This window comes from Choloepus didactylus, chromosome 4 (genome assembly GCF_015220235.1).
Source record: "Choloepus didactylus isolate mChoDid1 chromosome 4, mChoDid1.pri, whole genome shotgun sequence".
Taxonomy (NCBI): Eukaryota; Metazoa; Chordata; class Mammalia; order Pilosa; family Megalonychidae; genus Choloepus; species Choloepus didactylus.
In genome coordinates, this window is record NC_051310.1 from 191,009,845 (window position 1) to 191,027,625 (window position 17,781).

The 17,781-nt window shown below is 36.0% G+C and overlaps 1 pseudogene; it reads left to right on the forward strand.

The window, feature by feature from the left end:
* The first annotated feature begins 6,975 nt into the window (after positions 1 to 6,975).
* Positions 6,976 to 7,918, forward strand: LOC119533059 (annotated as a pseudogene).
* The last annotated feature ends 9,863 nt before the right edge of the window (positions 7,919 to 17,781 follow it).

A 17,781-nucleotide genomic window follows, 5' to 3' on the forward strand; every position in this document is an offset into this window, starting at 1 on the left:
AAAAATTATCTTTTCTGTAGCACACTATCTAATTTAACTGGTATGGTCAGTTTATTTGAACACCATAATTACATGGAACAATGAATCAGGAGTAAGATCTTGTTGGTTTGTATAGGTCATTGAGATGCCTTGATACATCCCAGAGTAATTTGGGCAGAGAATAAAAAGGATTTCTACAGCCTCCTTGAGGGACTGGGGAAAAATATGGAAATATCATACTTCCCCACCTGGGGAATTCCTGATATTCCTGTAAGCATTGGGAACTACCAATTTAATAGGCCAAGCACTCAATCTTAGGGCTTTCCCTTATGAAACATATTCCTGCAAAGAAGCAGCTAAGCCTCTTATACTTATGCCTAAGAATCACCCCTGAGAACCTTTTTTTTTTTTGGCTCAGATGTGGCCTCTCTCTCTAAGACAACTCTGCAGGTAAACTCACTGATTTCCCTCCTGTATGGGACATGACTCCCTGGGGTGTAAGTCTCCCAGGCAGCATAGGACAAGACTCCTGGGAATAGCCTGGACCTCACATCATGGGGTTAAGAAAGTCTTCTTCTACCAAGATGGAGAATAGAAATGAAAAAAAAAGAAAAGAAAAGAAAGGAAATAAGGATTCAATGGCTAAGAGATTTCAAATACAGTTAAGATATCATCCTGGAGGTTATTCTTTAACTATTCTAGGCCACCTATAACATGAATAATGTGAATCAGAATATTTAATTAAAAGAAATTGTATGTTGATGAAAATAGTTTTTAAATGTCTGGAAGGAAGTAGGAATTTACTAAATAGATGTCATTACTGTCATTTTCCAGAAAGAAATAAATGCTCATGGTTATTAAACCATGCATAATATTTTCTGCTGTGTTAGTCCATTTTCACTATTGCCTCATTTAAAAGCACTGCAAATTTTCATTTAGTTCTTTTTTTTCTTTTTTCATTTTTATTGAAATTGTTCAGATACCATACAATTATCCAAAAATCCAAAGTGTACAATCACTTGCCCCTGGGTACCCTCAAGTAGCTGTGCATCCATCACACTTAATTTTTGTTAAATTTTTAGAAACTTTTCATTACTCCAGATAAGAAATAAAGTGAAAGATGAAAAAAGAAAAAAAGAAAAGGTCTTTTTATCTAATCCTCCCCTATCTCTAACCAACCCCCCTCAATTGTTGACTCCTAGTATTGATATAGTACATTTGTTACTGTTTATGAAAAAATGTTGAAATACTACTAACTGTAGTATATAGTTTGTAATAGGTATATATTTCTTCCCTATATGCCCCTCTATTATTAACTTCTAATTGTATTGTCATACATTTGTTCTGATTCATGAAGAGATTTCTAGTACTTGTACAGTTGATCATGGACATTGCCCACCATAGGAATCAGTTTTATACATTTCCATCTTTTGACCTCCAACTTTCCTTCTGGTGACATATATGACTCTGAGCTTCCCCTTTCCACCTCATTCATGCACCATTTGGCTCTGTTAGTTATTCTCACATCTTGCTACCAACACCCCTGTTCGTTTCCAAACATTTAAGTTCATCCTAATTGAACATTATGCTCATACTAAGCAACCACTCCCCATTCTTAAGCCTCGTCCTATATCTTGGTACCTTATATTTCATGTCTATGAGTTTACATATTGTAATTAGTTCCTATCAGTGAGACCCTGCAATAATTGTCCTAATGTGTTTGGCTTATTTCATTCAGTATATTGCCCTCGAGGTTTTGTCATCAACCCATTTTTTTTTATATGGTTTTTTTCACTCACCATACATTCCATCCCAAGTAAATAATCGATGGTTTTCTGCATGGTCATACATTTATGTGTTCACCACCTTCACCACTATCTATATAAGGGCATCTACATTTCTTCCAGAAGGCAGGAGGGAGAGTCAAAGAAGGTAGAGAGGCAAAAGAAAGAGGAAAAAAATGACAGCTAGGAAGCAGCAAAAGGAAAAATAACCTTAAATCAAAGTAGAATAAAGAATCAGACAATACCACCAACGTCAAGTGTCTAACATGCCTCCCCTATCCCCCCCTCTTATTTGCATTCATCTTGGTATATCACCTTTGTTACATTAAAGGAAGCATAATACAATGATTCTATTAGTTACAGTCTCTAGTTTATGCTGATTGCATCCCTCCCCCAATGCCTCCCCATTTTTAACACCTTGCAAGGTTGACATTTGCTTGTTCTCCCAAGTAAAAGAACATATTTGTACATTTTATCACAATTGTTGAATAGATTTCACCAAATTACACAGTCCCAGTCGTTATCTTTTCTCCTTTCTTGTGGTGTCTCACATGCTCCCCATCTTCCTCTCTCAATCGTATTCATAGTTACCTTTGTTCAGTGTACTTGCATTGTTGTGCTACCATCTCCCAAAATTGTGTTCCAAATCACACACTCCTGTCTTCTATCACCCTGTAGTGCTCCCTTTAGTATTTCCTGTAGGGCAGGTGTCTTGTTCACAAAGTCTCTCATTGTCTGTTTGTCAGAAAATATTTTGAGCTCCCCCTCATATTTGAAGTTCAGCTTTGCTGGATACAGGATTCTTGGTGGGTAGTTTTTCTCTTTCAGTATCTTAAATATATCACACCACTTCCTTCTTGCCTCCATGGTTTCTGCTGAGAGATCCGCACATAGTCTTATTAAGCTTCCTTTGTATGTAATGGATTGCTTTTCTCTTGCTGCTTTCAGGATTCTCTCTTTGTCTTTGACATTTGATAATCTGATTATTAAGGGTCTTGGCGTAAGCCTATTCATATTTCTTCTGTTTGGAGTACGCTGCACTTCTTGGATCTGTAATTTTATGTCTTTCAAAAGAGATGGGAAATTTTCATTAATTATTTCCTCTATTATTGCTTCTGCCCCCTTTCCCTTCTCTTCTCCTTCTGGGACACCAATGATACGTACATTATTGTACTTTGTTTCATCCTTGAGTTCCTGGAGACGTTGCTCATATTTTTTCATTCTTTTCTCCATCTGCTCCTTTGAGTGTAGGCTTTCAGGTGTTTTGTTCTCCAGTTCTTGAGTGTTTTCCTCTGCCTCTTGAGATCTGCTGTTGTATGTTTCCATTGTGTCTTTCATCTCTTGTGTTGTGCCTTTCATTTCCATAGATTCTACTAGTTGTGTTTTTGAACTTTTGATTTCTGCCGTATACATGTCCAGTGCCTCCTTTACAGCCTCTATCTCTTTTGCAATATCTTCTCTAAACTTTTTGAATTGATTTAGCATTAGTTGTTTAAATTCCTGTATCTCAGTTGAAGTGTATGTTTGTTCCTTTGACTGGGCAATAACTTTGTTTTTCTTAGTGGAGGTTGTAATTTTCTGTTGTCTAGACATGGTTTCCTTGGTTATCCAAATCAGGTTTTCCCAGACCAGAACAGGCTCAGGTCCCAGAGGGAAGAAATATTCAGTATCTGGTTTCCCTGTGGGTGTGTCTTAGAAAATTGCTCCACCCTTTTATGCCTGGGGTCACTGTGCTTTTCTGCCCAGCAGGTGATGCCTGTTAGCCTATAATTCTTGACTGGTGTGAGGAGGTATGGCCATGTTCCCCCAGGCTCTGGGGTCTGGTTCTGAATGGAAAGGGCCCCACCCCTTTCCTCCTAGAGAAGACAGACCCCTCAGGTGGAGGTCATTAGCATTTCAATGGTCTCGCTCTCTGCTTGTGGTGTCTCCACCCTTCCCAGAGTCACAGCCCTGGAAACTGAAAATGACTGGGGCTTTCTCCACTGAGCCAAAAAAGAAACAGATAGTCCCCTTCAGACCCAGTCCAAGGTGACCCTCTGGCTCTCCCAGGTCAGTCATCACCCAAAGCCTCTGTCTGTTTTTGGGGGCTGCGTACCTGTAGTGAGCAGTTCACACTCGCTACTTAAAACCCCATTTGGAGCTCAGCTGAGCTGTATTTGCTTGCTGGGAGAGAGCTTCTCTCTGGCACCATGTGGCTCCACAGCTAGGGCTATGGGGGAGGGGGTCTCCCGACCTGGTTCCGCAGGTTTTACTTACAGATTTTATGCTGTGTTCTCAGGCATTCTTCCCAATTCAGGTTGGTGTATGATGAGTGGATGGTCTCGTTTGTCCCCCCGCAGTTATTCTGGATTATTTACTAGTTGTTTCTGTTTTTTTTGTAGTTGTTCCAGGGGGACTACTTAGCTTCCATTCCTCTCTATGCTGCCATCTTGCCTGAGTCCTCCCCATTTAGTTCTTATGTAGTTGTGTTTGTCAGTTTGGTTGTATTTGGTATATCTTAGAGCTGTATACTTGTTAATTATTTTACTTATCAATTAATTAATTTTAAAAATTGTTTTCTATTTAGCTCACCATTTCACACTATATTTAGCTCTTTTCATGTTTTCACTCCATCTTCCAATTATTTTACTTCTAGGTATTTGTAAATATTACTTTCTGTGTTCACTCTATGCAATGAATAAATGTTGATCCTGATATTTATCCTAGTGTCTTAAAAAACTGAATTAACCTTCATATTAAAATATGTTCTAATATATGAAAAAACATACATGCATCTAATTTTTATTTAGTTATTCTTTTAATTTTTGGTGGGTTTCTAACATTGAAACATATCTATAGTTCCCAAATATTGTTACCCAAAGGAATGTTTTAAAAAACATATGATCACCATAAATGAAACACAAAATTGTTTAAATTATTATTATTATTAATAATTACTTCCACCTGGCTTATCTGTAGTTGTTTTAATGATCAGAAATGAAGGATACCAAACCCATGCTCACAAAATTATTGGGGATTCCATCCTCCAAAGGACCTGGACAACACCAGGTAGATGTCATGTTTACATGTTTTAACAAAGGGATTACAAGTGCCTTCTCTGGTTTTAAAGCACAGCAAATCTCAATATATACTAAGAAAAGAGTGAAAAAATCAATCATCTGCTGGAAATCCATTCCAATTGTTGAAATAAGTGAAATAAAATTAGTCAATTGCCAGCATTAACTTGCCCTTTGAAATAATTCATGGATTTATTCCTTATTTTCTTCATGAAGGTGTAGGAAAAGCTTCATATTTCAACTTAGGTAAATTCCAAAAAGAAAGTTCTTTAAATAAATTTGTTAATCTCTAACATAGATTATTATAAACTGATGAATGTTAAAAATTAAGGAAATAAGCAGAGATTTATTTGGCTTTGTTACCAAATGATTTTTATCACAATTGATTTTGATAAAATGATTTTATCATTTTAAATGTTTTTTTATCATAATTAATTTCACAACAAAAGAACATGATGGGTTGAAAGGCAATACAGACAAAAATACTATTTATTAAATAAAAATAAAAATAAACAAATATAAAACTTGTAAAACAAGAAGAAACTCATTGTCAAAGTAAAACATTGGTTTGCTAATAAACAGAAACCAATGAAACAAGGCAAACTAAACAAAACAAAAAAAAAAGACAAACCCTATGCAAAACACTCTCACACGCAAAATCACACAAACACACACACACTTAGTTTAATCAAAACTATTTGCCCAATGTCTGAAAAGATAGTCTAGTCTCCAGTTACTGTTTTTTTACTTTGAATATATAATTAATGTTTAGAGGTTACCTATGCTAGGCCATGCAATTTTCACTTATTTTCTCACTTAATTCTTACATTTACCCCTTGAAGAAAGTTTATAGGTGAAACTAATAACAAAATAATAAAAAATCACAACTTATGGTGGTAGAAAGTGGCTAGTCATTCCTTTTTTACCTCTGCCAGATTTAGTAAAATGGACATAATAAAAGCTATCTTGTAGCATTGTTCACAGAATTTGAATTCATATGAACCAGCTTATCTTACCTCATAGTAAGATGTAGAAAATTTGGTCCATGTTTTTTCTGACTATTCAATGTTTGGGGAATCTTATTCCTAAATTATGGATTTTGAAGCACTATATTCATTAATGTTCAGTGAAAATAGATTAAATTATCAAATTAATTTTGACAGTCATCTATGGTATTTACCCTTTTCTGAAACTCACAAAGCTAAGTAGCTTATTACGTGGTCTTAAAAGTTCTGCCATGAAAAAGGTCTGTCTGAAACATTATAAAATCAAGTTATATAACATAGTATATCAGAACTTTGCTTTTCTTGTATTTGGGGTTACTTGATAAAGCCTAACATAAAATTAATATAATGATTTAACTTTTCCTGGATTAAAGGCCAAAATGTCAATTCAAACATGATCTATAGTGTAGGAAGCATAGACAGTGTCCCTAAAATTAGATTTGAGACTTTTTGACTATAGGGAATTACAATATATTAAGAAAGTTTTCTGATTTGAAATTAATAAAATCAAGACACTGTAAAAAATCTGATATGAATAAATCCAAGCCACTAAATAATAAATGCTACAGGAGATCACAGGAAGAAATGACCAATCTTGGAATTGCAAAGAATGACTTCTCGAGCAAGTGAGTTTTGGCAAATAAGTAATTTTGTTATGAATGAAATCTTTGATATAAAAATCTTTGTATGATATATTATACAGAGTAATTTTTTTCTGGGATCTCAAAAAAGTTACCTGTTAAATATTGATTTCTCTGATAAAGAATGTTCTTCCCCAGATTATTAGGTCCTGGTCTTGTGTTTTAGAATCTGGAATAAACAGTTATTCAGGATCCATCCCCTGAACTCTCTCTACTAAGCAAACATCCCTATTTGGAGAATCCAGGGGAATTTAAATTTCTCCAGGGATTCTTTTCTGATGTATAAGAGCAATTTGTTCTGGTGAGACTTTTATCCAATTAAGGTTTTGAATCAGGCTAACTTTTCATACTTGTGAGAATTTAGTGTATTATAGAGTATTATTTAGAACAACTAAAACCAGGCAGTCTCTAAAGATGCTAGTAGATTGAATTCATATGTTGAACTTGTACTACATGCTTATATTATTTATCCTCTTCTTCTCTGCAGATCCTTCATAGGGAAGTCACATAAATGCCTGACAGAGATTTCACTGTGGTAACAGAATTCATCCTCCTAGGGCTGACTGAAAACTCTGACCTGAATACTGTCCTTTTTGTGCTCCTTCTCTTGATCTAAGTCATCACTGTGATGGGACATCTTTGCATTGTCACAATAATTCTGGCTAGTGCTCAATTCCATTTCCCCAAGTACTTTTTCCTTACTCAGTTGGTTTCCTGGATTTCTGCTATTCTTCAGCCTTTATTCCAAAAGTGTTGGTGAACTTCTTAGCAGGACAGGAAATCATCTCCTATGAGGGGTGCCTCCTTCAGTATTTATTTGCCAACATATTCCTGACAATTGAGGGCTTCCTCCTGGCCACCATGGCTTATGATGGGTATGTTGCAGTTTGCCACCCACTGTGCCATGCAGGTCTCATGACCCCAATGTTCTGCATCCACCTGGTGACTGCTTCCTACCTACTAGGTTGTGCCAACTCACTCACCTACCTGTGTGGCTTGCTTGGTCTGTCCTTCTGTGGGCCAATAGCATTAAGTGTTATTTTGGTGATTTCCTATTGCTGTTTCAACTCTCTTGTTCTGATACGCAACTTAGTGAGGCTTTATTTATTGTCATCTCTGGAGTGACTTCAGTGGTTACCTTTCTGATAGTGGTTTGTTCCTACCTTGATATCCTTCTCAATGACTTGAAGTTACACTCTGCAAGAGGCTGATATAAAGCCTTCTCCACATGTGGCTCTCACCTGATGGTGGTGACTCTCTTCTACAGAAAAATGATATTTACTTATCTTGGAATAAGTTCCAACTCCCCACAGGATAGAGCAAAAATCCTATCCATGTTTTATACCCTGTTGCTGCCAAAACTAAATTTTATAATATATGATGTGAGAAACAAAGAGGGCAAAGAATCAATGAAAAGAATTTTTAAGAGAGAAATATTTGCCCAGCAGACATGAATTTTCAAGGAGAAACTTATTTAAGGTATATGTAATGGCATTGTAAGTAGGTTCATTGTTCAAACACCTATGGGACCTGTAAGTGAAAAAAGCAAGGTATTTTCAAAACAGCTTTGAAAAAAATATGTGTATGTGTGTGTTTGTGTGTGAAAGTCCATCCTAGTTATTATTTTGAATCCCTACTAACTTTCTATATAATTAGTTGATACAATCCTACACTGGATTCATTAGTTATAAAATATGCTTGTAAGATTGGTAAAAGAATATTGAAAAACTAATGGGCAGACAATCACACAGACACAGCACACAGACATAACTGGGGGAGAATTGGTTATGGAGAGTGAATTCAATCTTTCTTCTACACAACTTTCCAAGAGCTGAACCATTTTACAGATAAGTAAACAAAGGAGTTAGAAACTAATCCAAGGTCAGACAACATCAACATTCTAGAGCTAGAATTCAAACCTGCATATAATCATATAAAGGTATACAGGTCTTCTCTCCATTTTACAGAAATAAACAGAACTTCCTGGATTTCTTCAGTGTGCCATATTTGTTTAGAACTGTGAAAATTAGAATATTTAATTAACAAATTATTCCACAGGACAAAGGAGAGTATTTTAGTATAGCAACTTTGCTTGTTCCAATTCATTAATGGAAATAACAAAATAACAATGAAGATGTATTCTACTCAAAAATACAGTGGGATTCATCAAAAATAGCCTTCAGGAAATTTAACAAAATATTATAAACTCCTAGAACAAGTGCAAAAGATTGAAAACGCTGATAGCTTTTTTTAAACTCAAAATTATGATAAGGACCCTATATTTCTTATTTTCACCCACAATTCTCATAATACCACATGATATTTGTTATCCTACTTACTAAGCCATGCATCAGAGATTCATTCCAGAACCACAGTTGTCACTCCAATTGTTAGGAGAGCAAACCACCATTGTTAAATGACACCTTTGCTATAAATAATAAACAATGATTTTGGGTTTGTGGAAAAAAACGTATATTTCAACAAAATGGAAAAATGTTTAGTGCATAGCAATAAATCTTGTAATGTCTGTAATGTCTGTGGCATTTCTCTTGTTGCCTAACAATTAAATTCATGTAAATGTGTAGCAAAATAAGTTAAAACACATCTTATTTAATTGTTTCTATAAGCTATAATTTCCTTCATGAATAATCCCATTTGTCAAATATTTTAGTCACGTGTCCCCACATCAGCATATACATGTAATGTGATAGGCAATGATTACTATAACCAAGGTTTCAAAAGAGAAACCATAACTGTCTATGAAGATCCTTATGACATGGCATAGCAGGTTTCTGAATTATTGCTCATAATCACAAACTAATGTTTATACCTAGATTGGCTCTATCAATGGATCCATGTTCTGGTATTTTATACTTATTATTTTACATTTTGACAAAGTAAATTATAGCATAATGACAATATTTATATACAAGTCTCCACTTTTTAATTTTTAAATTTTAATACCTTACTAATTGTGGCAATTTGGGTGTATTATGTCCCCCAATATTCCATGTTCTTTAACGCAATCTTGTGGGGACAGATATATTAGTGTTGATTAGGTTGGAATCCTTTAATTAAGTGTTTCCATAGAGATGTGATCCAGTCAACTGTGGGCAAGAACTTCGATTGGATAATTTCTATGGAGGTGTTGCCAAACCCATTCAGGGTGAGTTTTAATTGAATCACTGGAATTCTATAAAAGTGTTCACAGACAGAAGGAGGTGCTGCAGCCAAGAGAGACACTTTGAAGAATACACTTCAAAGAACACAGTGTTCTTTGAAGAACACTTTGAAGAGCTGAAAGTGGAGCTGGAGCACGACTTGGGATCAGCAGACATCAGCCACATGCTTCCCAGCTAACAGAGGCTTTCCAGACACCTTTGGCCTTCCTTCAGTGAAGGTGTACTTGTGCTGATGCCTTCATTTGGACATTTTTACGGCCTTCAGACTGTAAGTTTGTAACCAAATTAACCCCATTAAAAAGCCAATCCATTTCTGGTATTTTGCAAAATGGCAGTATTATAAAACCAGAACACTAATAATCTATTAATCCTAATAATCTTAATCACATATAAACAAATTCATTATGATAGTTTGCCAAATTACTTTCCTAAAGACTTATATAAAACCTAAACACTTTAGCATTACAATGATTATGTTTACTTATAGGTTTAGTTATTATATTCTAATAGATATAAATAATGAATATGCTATATAATAAAATTTCAAGGAGAAAAAATCAAAGCAAAGTGAAAATTAATGAAGACATGAAGAATGATCTTGCTCTTCTTTCCCTAAGTTATTAATTAACGACATCAGAAACAAATTGAGGGCTTATGGTTTCTCTGTTCTTTTTTCTAAAAAAAAAAAAAAGATTGAGGATCATGAGCATTGTACCAAATTCTGTGTTACAATCACTCAAATAGAAGTACATTAAATAAAATTGAGGGGATTAAATCCAAGGAAAAGGACTTTCTGAAATAACAAATTTATAGATAAATCTACTGATAGTAACACTGTTAAAAATAAGGACTGACTCAGAAACCTGTAAATATGTCTTATTCTAGCTATAAATTGCTAGGATGAATTCTCCCAATGTTTTTAGCTTCTTAAAGGACAATAAACATCAACAATCAGACCTAGCAAGATCTTACATTACAAAGACAGTTTCTCCAGCAAAGACATACCCCTATATGGAGCACTGGGCAAAGTGTGTTTCATCTGCTTCAGAAATGTGTGACCACTTTGTTTCTGAAAACATTTGCATGATTTTTTAATTAAACCAATAAACTAATCTAACTTTACTGCTATAGAGCTAATCTCAAGAGATGTGCTTGAATTGTGAGGCTGATAAAAGCTTTTGTTAACATTGCCATGCTGATAATAAAATAAAAGTAATAATAGAAATATACTTTGTATGATAAGCTGCTGGTGTTCTGCTTTATTCCAGTGTGGCTACACAGTCCTCAATAAATATGTGCAGTTCCATATTTAACATGCCTCAGTTTGTTTAAGCTCTTTTTCAGAGAAAATCAACAAGAAAATAAAATATCCTTTGAAAGAACCTCAGAGTTGAATATTTAGGGCTCAAATAAAAATTGTGTCGTTATTGGAAGAAAGTCATGGAGAGAAGGATTAAATTTGTTTTAAATGATTTCAAGGAATAGAATTCATGAATTTAATTTTTTTAATCAAATGCATTTGAAAGTCAAAGTAATATATCATTAATAATATCATCACTACTTAGACACATTGTGGAAACAATTTTTCACTCAATATAATAAGGTTTACAATACATAATAACCCTAGGTCAAGTGGGAAAATATGAAAGATAAAGATCCCTGTAAGTGGAAGATACAAGCAAAATGTGGACAATTTAATGAGATTTTACAGAGAGGAGTTTGCATATCAGACAGATGTTTGTGTCCTCAGAATATCACTCCAACAATAAGGACTCCTACTGGCGGCTTTAAGATAGACTTTAAATTATGAAAAGGAAAAATCTGTAATAGGACCTTTTTTTTCTATGTTCTTCCAGCACCAAAGAAATTTAGGTTTGAGTCTGCTCCGAATGAAAAAAACAATCTTGAAGAAAAAAGTTATTTGCATTAGGCCTTATTACTCATTAATTAAGAAGTGTCATCCTGAGTTTTTACCCAGTACCCTTTTACTACACATACAGTGTGCCAGTTTGAATGTATTATGTCCCCCAAATGCCATTATCTTTGATGTAATCTTGTGTGGGCAGACCTATCAGTGTTAATTAGATTGTAATTCTTTGTTTCCATGGGGATGTGCCCCATCCAACTGTGGGTGATGACTCTGATTGGATTCTTTCCATGGAGGTTTTGCCACACCCATTAAGGGTGAGTCTAAATTAAATTACTGGAGCCATATAAATGAGTTGGCAAACAGAAGGAACCCAGTGCAGCTGAGTGACATTTTGAAGCAGAGCTACAGCCAAAAAAGCACAGGAGCTGCAAATGAAAGACACTTTGGAGATGAACATTGAAAGCAGACTCCTGCTCCTTGAGAAGCTAAGAAAGGACAAATACCCCAAGTGAAACTAAGAGCGACATTTTTTAGGAATGGCAGCCTAGAGAGGAACATCCTGGGAGAAAGCCATTTTGAAACCAGAACTTTGGAGCAGATGCCAGCCACATGCCTTCCCAGCTAACTGAGGTTTTCTGGACACAATTTGCCATCCTCTAGTGAAGGTACCCAATTGCTTATTTGTTACCTTGGACACTTTATGGCTTAAGACTGTAACTGTGTAACCAAATAGCCCCCCTTTTTTATAAAAGCAAATCCATCTCTGGTGTCTTGCATTCTGGCAGCATTAGGAAACTAGGACATACAGTTACACAGTAATTTGTTCCTCAAGCCAATTGCAGTTAACTAATAATGTCTGAGTAGAGATATATTCATAATTTTGTTGGAACTTTGAGCATTTCAAATTCCAAAGTAAGTAATATGCATATATTCAACCCAAGAGAAAGAAATTCTCTTACTCAAACAATATTCTAAAACTAAATCACCATTGCCCCTGCTCCCAATTTCTATAATTTTGCGTGGTTAACAGTCTTTCTATACACTCAGACACTTCAATGAGTACAAGTAAGTCTCCTTGGATTGGCATCTTTTAATTTTTCAAAAAATATATATTAGATTAGGTCATGTTGATCAATTCTGTTTCCCAAATACCCTTCAAATAAATCTCTTCTCTATTAACTATCACTGCTGCTGCCTCACTCCAGGCACTCGTATTCTTGAATCTTAAATATTGAAATAGACTTCTATTCTGTTTCATTGTCATTCTTTAATTTAAACCCAATTTTACCTTAGAAGAAAGTTGATAATCCTAACATTTTCTTTAATACCACACTGTTTAAACATTTCCTCTAGAATATCATCATTTCAAAGATCTCTCACTCAAGATTTTCTTTATAATTCCCTTGAGGAAATTTGGGTACTTCCTCCATTGTTCTACCTCTGCACCTTGCATTGTACAGATGGATTGCAAACTTTTGTTTTCACATATAACTCCTCTTCTAGGACTGTCACTCCTGTAAGGAAAAGAGTGTCCTAAGGTAGCATATAGTAGATGTTCAATTCTTGTTGGTTTAATAAATTGGTGATTTAATTATTCAACAAGATTGTTTTCTTACCTATTGTATCTTAGCATATTCGCTATTGAAATATTGTTAAGTAAGTAAAATAATCAACAAATATTTAGAATTTTACCATCTATCACAGTAAAAAAATATCTGATCTTGGGGAATAAGAGTTTCCCTTGCTATTTACAAGTAATGATATATAAATATTAAAGAAAGACAGAAGCTGATATTCTTCATTCATTCTTGACATGGGTGATAATATAATTTTAACATATGTTAACACCATGAAATCAGTGAGTAGGAAATCTCACTTCTCCTTGCTAAAATGGATTTCTGGCAAGACCACATGGAGGCAGTAGTTTCCTGAGATTCTCTAACTACATTTTTCCCACATATTTTCACAGTGGTTCAGTGTTTTATAAAATAGCTTTTGTACATACCTACTAATAATATAATTTCCTTTTTCTTTGTGATCAATATTCCAGGATCCAAGACCACACAATCCCTATCGTAAAATGACAAGAGTTTTGATGATGGTGATAATTTAAAAATAACAATAATAATAAATAAATAAGAAGAGTATAAAAGGATGGTTAAGAGATCAGCATCTGAAGAAAAGAAGCCTAGGTTTAAATCCAAATTAAACACTCAATGGACTCTGTTCTGGTTTGCTAAAGCTGACAAAATGCAGTATACCAGAAATAGGTTGGCTTTTGCAATGTGGATTTATTAACTCACAATTTACAATTCTTAGGCCATGAAAATGTCCAATTCAAGGTATCAACAGGATGATACCTGTACTCTGAAGACAGGCTGCTGGCACATCCAGAACATGTCTTTCACATTGGAAGGAACATGACCTCTTTCTGCTAGTTCTTTTCTCCTGGGTTTTATTGCTTTCAGCTTCTGATTTCAGTGGCTTCCTCTTTGTTTCCTATTGGTATTCTCTTAGTTTTTCCAGGACATTTCTTTCAGCTTCTCTGGAACTTTTCTATCTTTTATCTTCTTATAAGGGACTCCCATAAGAGTATTAAAACCCTCCCTTGGGCAGGCCTCAAGTAAAATAACTTAATCAAAAGTTCCCACCTATAATAGGTCTGCACTCACAAGAATGGATTAAAAGAACATTATCCTGGGGAGAAAACTAAGATGGCAGCTAGGTGAGACAGGGCAAAAAAAACCTCCATGAAAAACACTAGATAAAAACCAGAAAGTGACCCAGAATACTGCTTACAGTGATGTGCCAGCTGGACAAGGTATGCTAGTTCCACAGGGGCCATATACTTAGTGAAACCAGGAGTCTGCATTCTGAAACAAGTGAGTAAGCTGGCTGAAAGACCCACAGCCACACAGTGCTCTGGGGAAGCCAGAGTTTGGCATTTGGAGACCAACTGGCTCTTTAAAAAAAAAAGGGAAAAACCCAGGAGCAGCTGCAGTTGTGATGGTGGGAACCACACAGTAAAACACAGCAAGAGGGGGCTGGGCCAGCCTCTCAGTGTCTGGCCTTGAAGATAGCCAGCTGCAGATACCCTCAGGGCTGGGGGAATGGAGGGGAGAGCCAGAAGCAGAAAGAAACCTGGTGGCTAGCAGCTGGCTTCCCAGAGGGCTGGATAAACTCCTGCCTGGGGTTCTGCCCACAGCCCAGAGCCCTGCCAATTTTCCCAGAGCTGGGAAAGAGGAACTGTGTGAGGAGGGGGGTGTTAAGAAGAACCTTTCAGCCATCTTTGCATCAGGCTGAAAGTGCCTCAGCATGGCCTGGTGGCCTGGGGCTTCCCTTGAGGGATGGTGTATACTGGTGACATAGCACGGCATTCCCTCAGCAGAGGTCATGGAGGATCACAGCTGGGTGGGGGGACCCACTTGGAGAACCCAGGGACACTATGCCAAGTTTGGGGGTTTGTGGGACAGCAAAAGAGAGGGTCTGGGGCTGAAATGAAATGAAGGCTTAGACTCTTGTGGCAGCCTTGAATCTCCAGGAACCTGGGAGATTTGAATATTAAAGCTGTCCTTCCTCCCCGGCCACCTGTACACACACTCCACATTCAGGGCAGATGGCTCCAGCAACACACCCAAACTGAGTTCTCCAACTGAACCCCACAAGAATCATTTCCCCACACACTGTGGAGGCAAGGTGGAGAACTGACTTGAGGGGTATAGGTGACTCACAGATGCCATCTGCTGGTTAGTTAGAGAAAGTGTATGCCACCAAACTGTGTTCCTGAAAAATTAGATAGGTACTTTTCTTTACAACTTGAAAGAACCCTATCAAGCAAAGCAAATGCCAAGAGGCCAAAAACAACAGAAAATCTTAGTGCATATGATAAAACCAGATGATATGGAGAATCCAACTCCAAACACACAAATCAGGATATCAGAAGAGATACAGTACCTCTCACAATTAATCAAAGAACTACAATTGAGGAATGAAAACATGGCAAAGGATTTAAAGAACATCAAGAAGACCATGGCCTGGGATATAAGCAACATAAAGAAGACCCTAGAAGAGCATAAAGAAGACATTGCAAGAGTAAATAAAAAAAAAAAAATAGAAGATCTTATGGAAATAAAAGGAAATGTTGGCTAAATTAAAAAGACTCTGGATATTCACAATACAAGACTAGAGGAAGCTGAACAATGTCTCAGTGTCCTAGAAGTCCACAGAACAGAAAATGAAAGAACAAAAGAAAGAATGGAGAAAAAAATTGAAAAAAAGAAAAGGATCTCAGGGATATGATAGATAAAAGAAAACATCCAAACTTAAGACTCATTGGTGTCCCAGAAGGGGAAGAGAAGGGTAAAGGTCTAGAAAGAGTATTCAAAGAAATTGTTGGGGAAAACTTCCCCAACCTTATACACAATGTAAATACAAAAAGCATAAATTCCAAGCAAAATCCAAATAGAATAAATTCAAATAAAGCCACTCTGAGACATCTTCTGATCAGATTGTCAAATACTGAAGAGAAGGAGCAAGTTCTGAAAGCAGCAAGAGAAAAGCAATTCACCACACACAAAGGAAACAACATAAGACTAAGTTGTGACTACTAAGCCGCCACCATACAGGTAAGAAGGCAGTGGCATGACATGTTTAAAATTCTGAGAGGGAAAAGTTTCCAACCAAGAATACTTTATCCAGCAAAACTCTCCTTCAAATTTGAGGGAAAGCTTAAAATTTTCACAGACAAACAAATGCTGAGAGAGTTTGCCAATAAAATACCTGCCATACTTCAGATACTAAAGTGAGCCCTACCAACATGGAAACAAAGAAAGGAGAAAGTGATATAGAGAATTTTAACAGACATATATAGTACCTTACATCCCAAATCACCAGGACACTCATTTTTCTCTAGTGATCACGGATCTTTCTCCAGAAGGGACCATAAGCTGGGACATAAAACAAGCCTCAAGAAATTTAAAAAAATATATATACTCAAAGCACATTCTCCAACCATAATTGAATACAAATAGAAGTCAATAATTTTTGAACTGTAACTCCACTATTCACTTCCTATGTGACATAAAATACACAAACTCTAGTGACAAATCAGTGGTTTTTAACTCAATGTAAAATATGTAATTTTAGACAACTATATAAAGGTGGGGGAATGGAGGAGTATAGAAACATAGTTTATGTGTTCTATTGAAGTGAAGGTGGTATCAAAGAAAAACAAGATTGATATGGATTTAAGAGGTTAATTTTAAGCCCCACAATAAACACAAATAAATTATCAGCAAATATAACCATAGAGATGAAAAGTAGAGTTTGGGTTAAGAGAAATGGGGGAAGGGGCAATGGGGAGTTAAGAAAGGAGTGTAGGGTTGCTGTTTGAGGTGAAGGGAAACCCCTAGGAATGGATGGTGGGAAACAGCATTACATTATAAATGTGATTAATCCCACTAATGGAAGTCTAGGGAGGGGGTGGAATGGGAAGAGTTGGACTGTATATATTTTTCCACAACTGAAAAATAAAAGACAGTCTAAATAGATGACAATTGAATACCAAGGATGAACTTGGATGGGATTGGAAGATAGAGGACAGGTGGCTCAAAGGGACACAATTGAGACATAAGGAAAAGGAAATATAGAATGTGAGCTTTTTACCATTGTTGAATCTCTTGTACTTCTTAGCTGTGCTTAATGGGATTGCATAAAAGAATGTTCTTGTTCATGGGAAGTGTGTACGTGAATTATAGTGTATGTTCAAGGATGTGTGCAGCTAGCTCTCATATGTTCAGAAAACACAGCAATAGATGTTGGATGATAGGGAGGGAGGGAGGGAGAGAGGGAAAGAAATAGCGATGTGACAGCATGTTAAAGTTGGTGGATTGAGCTATCAGGGGAGGTGGGTCAGGGTATAATGAAATTCTGTGTATGGGGTTAGTATTGTTTTTGCAACTGTTCCTATACCTTTGAATTTGTTTCAAAATAAAAAAAAAGAACATTATCCTTTCTGGGTTACATACAGCCTGTAGACTAACACAGATGCTTTGGAAAGTTATATAAAAATTCTTGACTCAGTTTCTTAATCAATAAATTGGTATATTATTAGGGCCACCTTCATGAGCTGCAATAGGATTAAATGATTATACATTTACAGTGCTGAAATCAAGCTTGACACATAACACTTCCAAAGGTTTACAGATTTTCATGATGATGATGGTGTATATATGTGTAGGTAATATGTAACTGAAAACAAATATGT